The sequence below is a fragment of the Marmota flaviventris genome, chromosome 7, assembly GCF_047511675.1.
Source record: "Marmota flaviventris isolate mMarFla1 chromosome 7, mMarFla1.hap1, whole genome shotgun sequence".
Classification (NCBI taxonomy): domain Eukaryota; kingdom Metazoa; phylum Chordata; class Mammalia; order Rodentia; family Sciuridae; genus Marmota; species Marmota flaviventris.
In genome coordinates this window covers 116,589,303-116,598,381 of record NC_092504.1, presented here as the reverse complement: position 1 = coordinate 116,598,381, position 9,079 = coordinate 116,589,303, and the positions used below count along the sequence as shown (strand labels likewise).

The 9,079-nt window shown below is 38.6% G+C and overlaps 1 non-coding gene across 1 annotated transcript; it reads right to left on the bottom strand.

Annotated features, from left to right (window-relative positions):
- Positions 1-6,372: 6,372 nt before the first annotated feature.
- Positions 6,373-6,448, bottom strand: Trnav-cac (transfer RNA valine (anticodon CAC)). The gene has a single exon. It is a non-coding gene; the product is annotated as a tRNA-Val (tRNA).
- Positions 6,449-9,079: the final 2,631 nt, after the last annotated feature.

Genomic DNA, 9,079 nt, shown 5'->3' with positions numbered 1-9,079 from the left:
TTGGTAGGATCAATCAGCTAAGGGGGTCAGGTCCCACTGAAGCCAGTATCCACCCCCTCGCCACTGCAAACCCCTCTCTGGCACTGTTGGGTCTTCAGAAGTAGATACTTGCCTCTTAGAATTGGCGGAAACCCCATCAAGTTGGACTGATCTCCAGTGATGAGAGTTCTTTCCTGTAGCCCCTGCTTTCCTGGCCCCTCAGGCTACCTGGATAGACATTTCCATCCACCTCTAATTAAATAGTCTATAACTTAAGCACTAGTGTTCAGCACAAATGAAGGATATCAACTTTATCTCTTTAATTAATTGGTATTGTAAACACTAATGATTTCTACTTTTTTCTTTCTTTTTCAGCTAAAATGTACAGAGTTTTGCCATATTATGGTCACATGCTTTTTGTGAGCTGGCCTGTGGCCCTAATTGCCATTTGTAGCCTCGCTTCTCTGGGAAAATGCATTCTTTCTTCCAAATGCACGTTTGGAACACAATCCGTTTGTAAGCTGGGAACTGTCTGTGTTAACGGTCTCTTGGCCCAGGGCAGCCCCACCACCAAATGACATGTGGTTTAAGGTTCACTTAACAGCCAGTTCATTTAAATAATGTTAGCTAGAGCTCAGCTTTCAGGTTCTTGGGTTTCTGGTTAATTTAGAATAGAGGGACAGCAGAGTGGCAGTGGTCAGACCACAGCGTGCATGGCATGCCCTGCTCCCTACGGAGAAATGGCACATTCTTGCTTTTAATGATTTACCCTGCAGGTTTTAGGACTGAGCCTTTTCCGAGGGCAAGCTTTTCATTTCTGTTGAACAATTGATCTTGAGAAAGAAGAACTCCTTTTAAAAAGCAACCATACTTTCAAGCCTGGAAGTTCAGCTAGGGTCATTCTAGTTTATGGAGTGCAGGGGCCCTCTCGGCAGGAGGGAAAACCACATTTCAGTCCTTGATGGGACTTCTTCCTTTCCCCACTCCTTGATTTCTTTTGGCCAGTGCTTCCTTTAAAAGTTCTAGACTTTACTAAGTTAAAAGCCAGACAGCCCTTATCAGGCAAGCTAGTCCCCCCATCCTAACTGTAAAGAGTTCATTTTTATCAAACACGACTGTGTGCCAAGGCATCAGGCTAAACACATATTATCTGTGAAAGTGTCCCCCAGTGAAGAGTATCACCAGGCACTGTACAGACAAAGACGTTTAAATCAAGAGATTAATTGCTTTATTGAAGAATGCATAGCAGTGCCCACGGCTGTTCAGCTCCTTAATCTCTAGACTGCACGTGTCTGTGTGTGTGTGTGTGTGTGTGTGTGTGTGTGTATGTGTGTGTGTGTGGCTTTGCTGGGGAGCCTCTAGAAAGCCCCATTCTGGTGTGGTGTCCTGTATTTTTTTATATTTAGTGAAAGCCAAGGATTTGCCATTCTAGTTCTGTACTTCAGGTGAACGGTCAAGATTATGTTGTATCTCTGTTCCATCAAAGTCACATTCTTGTGAAAGAAAAATACCAATATTCTCATTTCTTTTGATGTTAGATCTTTGTCCTTCTCAGGGGCTTGAAACAGGTTAGCTAGAAAAGCACCAACAAGAGGACACAGTTATTTTTGTCCTCCTCTTGGCCTTATTTCTTACTCTGCTTCCTACCCATGAAAATAGCTAAAACTTGGGCTGGGGATGTGGCTCAAGCGGTAGCGCGCTCGCCTGGCATGAGTGCGGCCCAGGTTCGATCCTCAGCACCACGTACAAACAAAGATGTTGTGTCCGCCAAAAACTGAAAAATAAATATTAAAAAATTCTCTCTCTCTCTCTCTCTCTTAAAAAAAAAGAAAATAGCTAAAACTTCTTATGATGCCTCCTAACGTCAGGGACTTGACTTGTATTTAATCTGTGAGAGTTAGGTGTATTTTCACTAGTCTCACTTTACAGAGAAGAATGAATAAGGATTTCTGGATCATCTTCTCTGTTTGCCAAGCTCTCTCCTTCCCTAATTTGAATCTGTGGGGGTCCCTTCCTGCATCCCAGAGCCTGCCCAACTTGGTTCCTTCACCAGGCTTTTTCAGACTCCAATGACAGTATATCTCTCTCAACCCTTTCCTCCCCTGGGTTTTTTTTTTTTGTTTCTGTCTCTATTCTAAACTACTTGATACTGAAAGTATAGGTATAGTAGTCCCCCTTTATCCTCTAGGGATATGATCCAAGACCTCTGGTGGATGCTCCAAATCACAGATAATACCAGATCCTATGCACAAGCTCTGCAGTACCTCAACAGTAGATCTGTTAACTGATATGGCTATTATGTACATGATTGAGGGAGGGTAGTGTATACAGCGTGGATACACTGGACCACAGGATGATTAATATTCCAGGTAGGATGCCGTTTGAGATCTCATCATGCTATTCAGAACAGCACACAATATCAAACTTAGGAAATGTTTATTTCTGGAATTTTCCCCTTTAATATTTTCAGACCACAGTAGACTAAAGGTAACTGATACAGACAGAAGCAAAACCAAGGCTAAGGAGGGACTACTGAATGTCTCTTTCAGTTACCCATTTTAAACCCCTGGAAAGCAGAGACCTTCTCCCAGTCCTTTGTCATTCCACCATGGCATCTAGCACAATGGCTGCCCTGGAGCCAAATCAAATGGGTGGTGCTCCTGCCCATCCCTTTCACTGGCTTGTGGAAGAGGAGTGAGGTTTCCTTCAGCCCTTCACCTGCAGCGGTTCTTCCTGGAGGGAGAGGGAGTTGCTCTGTGGCCACAGACTTTCCCAATCTACCCAGTGCAGAACCATTGAGAACTCTTCACATGTATCTGACTGCAAATAGGAGGGCCTAAAGTGTGCCCTTAACCTAATTCAACACAGTTCAGAATAAGCATATCTTAACTTCTTATTTTATGAGCACATATTACTTTTATATATGAGCACTTTCTTATTTTATAATAATATTTATATTTTATAATATTTCATATTCCTATTTCATGATGAGCACATACTGCAGTCACGTACTACCTATATGGATATTTTGGTCAACAGTTGACTGTATGTACAACAGTAGTCCCAGAAGATAACATCACTTATGACTTCATGGCTGTCTTGGCTAGTATAAGCACATCCTATGTTGTTCATACAACGATGAAATCATCTCATGATGAATTTCTCAGCACATATTTCTGTCATTAAATGATTCATGATTGTACCTCTTATTTAGAAACATATTGATCAGGAAAGGACATAATTTTGTATCATGGGGAGATGCTCTGAGATGGCTGTGAGAAGGTAAGCAGTATAAAAGGAACTGCTCCACTCACTTCTGTTCTACCTGTTTTCTTACCCTTGAATTGAATGGAGCATACATTTTTGTGTTTAGTCACAGAACTGCTAAGAAATATGTGGCATGAACACAAATGAGTGTTGGAGACACAGATGCTTTTTAAAAATTATTCTATTAATACAATAAACCTAGCATATTATGTAATAGCTGGAATAGTTTCCATACAGTAATAAAACACATATTTACATTATTTGAGAATATCAGAGAATAGAATGTTTGTGGCTAGTTTCATCTTTTCTTTGGAAAAGATTTCAAATACTTCAAGTGACTAAACATTTATAAACAAAAATTTTGTGCTGGGCATGCTGCCCAATTATGACTTTAAATAATTTTTAATACTAAGTATAAAATTACTTATGTATATTTTATTTTATTTTGGTACTGGGGATTGAACCTAGGGGTGCTTAACCACTGAACCACATCCCCAGCCCTTTTTATATTTTATTTAGACACAGGTTCTCACTAAGTTGCTAAAAGGCCTCCCTAAGTTGCTGAGGCTGGCTTTGAACTCATGATCCTCCTGCCTCAGCCTCCCGAAACACTGGGATGACAGGTGTGCACCACCACACTCAGCCCTGTATATTTAATTTTTAGAGTAAATATTTTTCTGGGTTTCAAATGAAGGAAAACTTTAGAAGCTATCCTGAACATGGTGGTAGGTGGGTGATTTAAGGAATAGGGTTGATACTTTCCTGAAGATAGCATGATTGTCCTTCAAAGTGGTCATAGTTTTGGAAATGACTATGTGTGAGCAACTCAAAGAAAGCTTTGTCCTGGTATAAGTGTGTGAGAACACCGCGTGCCCATGCCTCCCCTATTGCCTCTCTGCACTGTTTTAGAGACAGAGTCTCCAGTTTTTCCTTTTGGTCCATATTGTGTCCATACTTTAAGTATATATTAAAGGAATTATTAGTAATGAACTGAAAAAGAAAAATCTCATGGGGTTATGTCAGCGGAGGAAAGAATCACCAAAGAAAATGGTCAGAGCTGGTAGCCTGAGCATGGAAAGTTTGATCATTTACTGAACTTGGGGTAGATTAATTATCTTTGCTCTCTGAAGGGGCCTGAGAATTGGAAAGGACATCAGCTAGGGAGTAGTAATTACCAATAAGACTATTCCTAAGTGGAGGTGTATGTTGTGGAGGGTGAAGCTAGGTTTCATTTAGTGAGTGTTAATTTTGTGGCACTCCAGGCCAGGCAGGCAGAGTTGCCACTGTTAGAAGATAAACAGAGACTCAAAATTTAGGAATAGGGAAAGATTTGTTGGTTTGACAGTGGTGAAACGATAACATTCCCCAGAAAGTCTCTAATATGAAAAAGGTAGGAGGTCCAGGAGAAGAGTTGGTAGTCAAGACCATGTTAGAGTCAACAAACATGGCTTCAAGTCTCAAGTGTCATATACTCTGTGATTTTAAGCCTTGGGATACCTGGTCTTTTAAAAAATAACAGACTTGAACTGGGCCTGTAATCCCAGTGGCTCAGGAGGCTGAGGCAGGACGATCGCCGAGTTCAACGCCAGCTTTAGCAACCTATTGAGGCCCTAAGCAAATCAGTAAGACTCTGTCTCTAAATAAAATATAAACAAGGGCTGGTGATGAGGCTCAGTGGTTAAGCACCCGTGGGTTCAATCCCTGCTACCAAAACAAACAAACAAACAAACAACAGACTTGAGACATGATTCACATAAGACATGATTCACCCTTTTAAAGTTTATGATTCTGTGGTTTTAAGTATATTTACAAATTGGAGCACCCATTGCCACTACTTAATTCCAGAACAGTTCCATCATCCCAAAAGAAACCTCATATTCATTAGCAGTCACACCTTATTTCTCTTTTCCTCTGTCTCCTGACAGCCACTAATCTGCTTTTTGCCTCTGTGGTTTGTCCGTTGAGGATGTTATATATAAATGGAATCCTATAATATGTGGCCTTTGTATCTGGCTTCTTAGCATCAAGCTTTCAAGTCCTGCAGCCCTTTTATGGTCAAATAATATTCCATTATGGGAACATACCCCATTCTCTCATGAATTGATGGAAGTTTTGGTTGTGTCCACTTTTAGTCTACTATACATTATGCTTCTATGAAAAATATTATGCAAATTTTTTTGTGACTACATATTTTCAATTATTTTGAGTGAATATCTAGAAGTGCCTAGATATTAAAAACACAGTTCAAGATTCATGTTGGATATCTAGCTCTGGTAGGTAGGTTTGGGAGTGACTTGTAGTATAACTTTTCTTTTCTGTCCTTACATTGCTGTAAACCAGAGCACACATTCTAATCCTCTGTGGATTAAGTATTTAATGGAGCCAGGCTGGGACATGTGATGGGGACCAGGCAGCACTCTGGATGGCTCCCCTCTCACTTTCAGTAGTGAGTGTTAAGATTTTTAGAAGTTCAAAGCACTCAAAGTATTATTACTATCTCACCATATCACCCTATGCAAAAAGTATAACTTTTTTAAAAAGTAAAAGTAAGTGTACCACGATCTGGCTTTCTCATGATGCTCTAACAAAATTAAAATTTAAAACTTATGTTTTTGAATTTTCTGCTTAGAACCCTAAATAAAGTGCTTTGTCTGTTCATCATTGCATTAAACACCACAAAAAAGCCTCCTTTGTCCTATTTGGATTTGGGTGGCAAGTGTCTGGGACATGGCTGCCACCCCCTCCTCCCGTGTCCCTGGTGGACACCATCAGGACTATATCTAACCAGGTGCTGGAGTGTAGTTCAGGGATAGAGCACATGCTTAGTATGTGCAAGGCCCTGGGTTCAATCTCCACCATCTCCCTATCAAAATTGATCATGTTTATCCTTGCCTGTGAAATATCTATTCATGCTTTTGCTCATTTCTAAGTGCATTGTTTGATTTTTTTTATAGTTGAGTTTTGAGAGGTCTTTATATATTCTAGACACAAGTCCTTTGTTAGATATATGGTATGCAAATATTTTCTCTAATCATTATTTTTTTAAATCAATTACCAGGAATTTTTCTAGAAAACTTACAAGTTTTCTAGCTTTACTGTTTTTTTTTTTTTTTTTTTTTTTTTTTTTGGTAGTAGTGCTGGGGATTGAACCCAGGGCCTTGTGCATGTGAGGCAAACACTCTACCAACTGAGCTATATCCCCAGCTTTACATTTTGCAATTAAGTTGATGGCTCATTTCAAGTTAATGTTTGTATGTAGTGTGAGGAGGTTTAGTTTTTTGTTTTTGTTTTTGCTTATTGAATATCTAATTGCTCCAGCACCATTTGTTGAAAAGGTTATCCCTACTCCATTGAATTGCTTTCACATCTTTGTCAAAAAATAACTGTGTGAGCCCATTCTCTATTCTGTACCATTGATCAATGTGTCTGTTCTTTCCACACTGTCTTGATTCTGTACCATTGATCAATGTGTCTGTTCTTTCCACACTGTCTTGATTACTGTAACTAAATTGTAAGTCTTAACATGGGGAAAATAATTTATTTCATTATTCTCTTTCAAATATTTTTTGCTGTTCTAGGGCCTTTCCCTTTTAATATAAATTTTAGAATAAAGTTGTCCATGTTTGAAAAAAAAAAAAGCTTACTGAGATCTTGTTAGCAATTGCATTATGCCTATAGATCAGTTTGGGAAGATTAACATCTTTATCATGTGGTGTCTTCCAATCTATGAACATAGTATGTCTCTCCAATTATTTAGGGTTTCTTTGATGTTTTTCACCAGGATTTTGCATTTTTTGGTGTATAAGGCCTGTATGTGCATTGTTAGATTTATACATATTTTGTTTTCATTGGAGTGTTTGTAAATGGTGTGGTTCTTTTTATTTCAGTTTTCACTTGTTTGTTGTTAGTATATTTAATACAATTGATTTTGTGTGTGAATCTTATTTCCAGTGACCTTACTGAACTTACTTCAGTATGGGAGTGAGTTCTTTTTTTTTTTTTTTGGTAGTTTCTTTGGAATTGTAGGTAGATGAGCATATCTGTAAATAGATAAATTGTATTTTTTCCTATATAATTTGTAGCTGTTTATTTCTTTTTCTTGTTTTATTTACCTGGCTAGATCTGCTAATATGGTGTTAAGTAAGAGTGAAAAGAGTGGACAGCCTTTCCTTGTTCCTGATCTTAGGAAGAACAAACTCAGTCACTTACCATTAAGTATGATTTAAATTTTAGGAGTTTTGGTTGATATTCTTTGAATTCTTTGAAATTCCCTTCCATTTCTTGCAATTTTATCACCAAGTTTTGAATTTTGTCAAAAGATGTTTGATTCAATTTATATATAATTTTTATTTCTTTAGTTTGTTGATATGATGAGTTACATCGATTAACTTTTAGATATTGAACCTGTTAGGTATGCTTTCAATAAATCCAGCATGCTTGTAGTATAATATTCTTTTTAATATATTGGTAGATTTAATTTGCTAATATTTTGCTGAGGATTTTTGATCATGAGAGAGATTCATTTTCTTTTTTTGGGCTATCTTTGTCTGGTTTAAGTATTAGTCTCATAAAGTAAGTTGAACCTGTTAGGTATGCTTTCAATAAATCCAGCATGCTTGTAGTATAATATTCTTTTTAATATATTGGTAGATTTAATTTGCTAATATTTTGCTGAGGATTTTTGATCATGAGAGAGATTCATTTTCTTTTTTTGGGCTATCTTTGTCTGGTTTAAGTATTAGTCTCATAAAGTAAGTTGGGAAGTATCTTGTCCTTTATTGTTTTCTGGACAAGATGTATAATTTTGGTGTTAATTATTCTTTAAATGTTTGATAAAATTCTCTATGAAATTTTTGGGCCTGGAGATTTTGATTTTTAATATTATTTTAAACAGGTGAAAGATAATTTGGATTAGAGGGTCCCCGAAAGCCCATGTGTTGAAGGCTTGATCCTCAGCCTGTGTTGCTTTTGAGTGGTGGTGGAACCTTTAGAAGATAAATCCTAGTGGAAGGCAGTTAGGTCATTGGGGGTGTCCTTGAAGGGGATACTGAGACTTCAGTCCCTTTCTCTCTATTTTGCTTTCTGGCCACCACGAGGTGAACAGGCCTCCTCTGTCATACACTCTCACCAAAGCAACATGGCTATATGATCATGGACTGAAACTTTTGAAACTATGAGCCACAATAAAGATTTCCTCCTTTTAAGTTGATTATCTCAGGCATTTTGTCACAGTTTTGGAAAGCTGACTTATATGGCGAACTTATTTGTATCTTTAAGACTTAATGGGGCTGAAACAGACCATGTCCAGGATGGTCTGAAGAAATGTGGGTCTTGTTTTCTGTTGTCTGTTCCTTGTGAGTCATATTAGACCATGAGCTTCTTAAGGGTAGCCATGGTGCTGTAGTCATCATTGAAATCCCAGTACCTAGGAACGATGCGTGGCTCACAGTGGAGATACCTACCAAGTGTAAGGTTGTTGAGTGAATGACTCTCTGTACTCATGCAGACTGAAATCCTGGTGCTGTTTAGCAAGCCCAGTGAGAAGAGGGCAGCACAGAGCAGAGCCTGAGTTCTCTGTGGGGGTGGAAAAATCTCCTTGGAAGAAGGGAGGAGAAGATAGTATTTGTGGTCCCATTTCTTCCTCTTCCAACCTAATTGACCAAGCAAACTTAAGCAACCCCAGTGTGCTTAGGAAGTTGAATTGTATTGGGAGCTGGTGATGGTGGGAGGAGACCAATTGCAGACTGGTATTCTTTCTTACTGTGAGTATCTTCAGATACAGAAACATGAGAATTACATGTCAAAATGGAGGATGGAAAGGAGAGGAGATAGG